This window comes from Herpailurus yagouaroundi, unplaced genomic scaffold, assembly GCF_014898765.1.
Source record: "Herpailurus yagouaroundi ecotype Mexico unplaced genomic scaffold, PumYag 77, whole genome shotgun sequence".
Taxonomy (NCBI): Eukaryota; Metazoa; Chordata; class Mammalia; order Carnivora; family Felidae; genus Herpailurus; species Herpailurus yagouaroundi.
This window is the reverse complement of record NW_024412388.1, coordinates 23,602,046-23,605,000: the sequence shown is the minus strand read 5'-3', so window position 1 is coordinate 23,605,000 and position 2,955 is coordinate 23,602,046. Positions and strand designations below refer to the sequence as shown.

At 47.6% G+C, this 2,955-nt stretch overlaps 2 long non-coding RNA genes across 2 annotated transcripts in view; one reads left to right on the top strand and one right to left on the bottom strand.

Annotated features, from left to right (window-relative positions):
• Window positions 1–1,047, top strand: part of LOC121025037 (uncharacterized) — a 6,015-nt gene extending 4,968 nt beyond the window's left edge. The window contains exon 3 of the long non-coding RNA XR_005787914.1: window positions 466–1,047. This is a non-coding gene — a long non-coding RNA (uncharacterized LOC121025037). The remainder of the gene's footprint in view (window positions 1–465) is intronic.
• LOC121025042 (uncharacterized) overlaps window positions 1–1,438 on the bottom strand; it is a 2,902-nt gene extending 1,464 nt beyond the window's left edge. Inside the window, exon 1 of the long non-coding RNA XR_005787915.1 lies at window positions 1,342–1,438. This is a non-coding gene — a long non-coding RNA (uncharacterized LOC121025042). The remainder of the gene's footprint in view (window positions 1–1,341) is intronic.
• Window positions 1,439–2,955: the final 1,517 nt, after the last annotated feature.

The following is a 2,955-nucleotide window of genomic DNA, read 5'->3' as shown; positions in this document are numbered from 1 at the left end:
CCCCCCCCCCCCCCGCCCCATCCACCCTAGTCTTAGATCATCTTTCTGACTGGCACTCGGTTCCTTTTGCTCTACCCTAAAGGAAAACCAAAGGTCTTTTATTTTCATGGTCTGGTGTGTGATCTTGTGCTCCAAAGGAACCCTCGAGGGGTCAGAATCCCACTCACCTGTTTACACCGTACTTGTGTAAAATGAGGGGGATCTTAAAGTTCTCAAGCAAGTTTAGTATCGACCCTGAGTTCTGCATGGATGTGAGAGATGCAAAGAGCACGTGTGTCAGTACGGGAGGCTGCGAAGTACGATAGGACTGATTCTCTTAAAAGAGGCAGAAGCCTAGATCAAAGAAGCAGAAGAAAAACATTAGGCAACTCAAAATATAACACTACTGACTTCGGGTATCGTGGATCCAGGATCTCAGATCACATCTTCCATTTCTCTTGTTTCACAGGTGCTCTGTGTGAGAAGGATGATGGCCTCCAACAGTCCAAGACTTCGCTTACAATTTTAGGAAGAAAGATAATTTTCTCCAAAAGCTCTGGGGGGAAAAATATCTCAGGCGGACTCTATTTGACTCAGTTAGAGAAAGTATCTGTTCTTTCTCTGATCCAGTCACTGAGATTAGGCAAATAGGATACCCTGTTGGGCAGGACATGGCCATGCCCACCCCTGTCACCAAGAACAGGTAGGCTAGAATTAGTATTGGTCAAACCACAAAGAACAGTTCCTTATAAAAAATAAAAATGAAAATAAGGGAGGATTTTCTCCCCCAAAAGAATAAGGAAGGAGTTCTGGGCAGACCAGTACAACCAGTCTACTTTAGAAAACTCTGACCATTCTATCATTATTTTATGTTGTTCAACCGGAGAATTGGCGCCTCCAGCTGAAAAGAGGCCAGATTTTGGAGGCAGACAGGTCTGAGTTCAAGCCCAAGGTCTGACACTGAGCTCTTTGAACCTCCGTTGTTAGCTCGCAGCATTGTAATGTAGTGATTCATTCCTGAAATTCTGGGTAGCAACCTTGAAAGGATTAAAAGAAGTAATCACAGTGTAAGATGGCCACAGAATTTTGACATCGCATGATGTGCTCAAAATGCTTGTAAGTATCAGGCTGGGTCAAGGGCCTTCTCTGTTTGAGAACAGTTTCCTGCCTTCACCATGTCCTTTCATACTCAGAAGGCCAGGGTCTTGCATGTTACAGTCAAGACACAGTCTCTCCGGGGCATCAGTTGGGGGCGTTACACCTCTCAGCCATCTGTCTGCCGGACATCATCATAACAGCATGTATGCCCAGGGAGAGCATAGTAAATGCGTTTCACACATTGATCCAAATTCAGCAACGTACCTGTGAAGACCGTGGAGCGAGGAGGGGCAGTTGATGGCACCAGCACCAATCGGTCACAATGCATTCTGTAGCACAGAACAGGAATCCCAATTCACACACCCAAGCACCACCGTGTTGAGGGAAAGAGGAGAGTCCGTACCATTCTGTGACCGTCTCTTAGGAGAAGACATGTCCCCGAAGCTCTCCGGCAGAGCCCGCCCAGGTCCCATTGGGCAGAATTGGGTCTCCTGACCAATCTTGAGCCATCGCTGTCTAAGGGATGGAATCATCATGATTAGCTTGGATACATCATCTGGGTGTGGAATGGATGTGGGAGGTGGGGACTAAGGCTGCCCCCAGGGACCAATTTACATAAGAGATGTCGAGGGCCTGGTGGGTGCTGAGCTACAAATAGCTCCCTTCTCTTTCTGTCTTGGAATTGATACTGTGATCAGATGGCGTGTCCAAAGAAGGCCAATGTCAGAGAGCTGTCCCATCCAGGGATCACAAGGTCTTTGGCAGGGACCTGGTGAAGGCTATTTGTTTGCAAGAAACTGAAACTGAGCTCCGTTCAAGCTCGATCAAATAAAAAAGGGTTGTGAAATGATCGGGGAGAACTGTAAGACACTTCCCAGCGTCTCCCCAGCTCCGGTGCCTCTCTCTACCTGCTCACCATACTGCAGTGGGCTGCTTTTTGAAAACAAACATGCTGGGGCGCCTGGGTGGCTCCGTCGGTTGAACGTTCCAACTCTTGATTTTGGTTTAGGTCATGATCCCCAGGTCCTGGGATCGAACCCCGTGTCAGTCTCTGCACTGAGCGTGGAGCCTGCTTGGGATTCATTCTCTCTCTCTCTCTCTCTCTCTCTCTCTCAATCTGTCTCCCTCTGCCCCTCTCCCCCACTCATGCTCTCCTTCTCCCTAAAATTAAAAAAAAAAAAAGAATAAAAACACACGTGTTACTTCCAGTGAATCATCTTATACCTAAAATTCTTTCTTTTCCTTTTCATAAATTCTAATCTGCTTTTTGTTTCAATGCCCAGGAAGACAGAAGCACCAGAGAGAGGTAAGAGACTTCTACAGAAGATGCCCTTATCTGGGTTAAATAAATTGTCAGGATTTTCATAATTTTTGGTGGGTGCGTAACTTAGGACCAGGCCTGTAGAAGGCTATTGGCTAATATCTATTTAAAAATTTTAACTGCATAGGGGCAGCGGGCAGGCTCAGCCAGCTGGCTGGCAGGGGACTCTTGACCTTGGGGGTGTAGGTTTAAGCCCATGTTGGGTGTAGAGATTACTTACATTAAAGTCTTAAGGGACACCTGGGTGGCTCAGTCAGTTAAGCATCTGACTTCGGCTCAGGTCATGATCTTGTGGTTGGTGAGTTCGAGCCCTGCGTCCAGCTCTGTGTTACAGCTCAGAGCCTGGAGCCTGCTTTGGAATAAATATCATTTTTGAGAGAGAGAGAGAGAGAGAGAGAGAGAGAGGGAATGAGTGGGGGAAGGGGCAGGGAGAGAGGGAGACACAGAACCCAAAGCAGACTCCAGGCTCTGAGCTATCAGCGCACAGCCCGATGTGGGGCTCAAACCCATGAACCATGGGATCATGACCCAAGCAGAGTCAGATGCTTAACCAACTG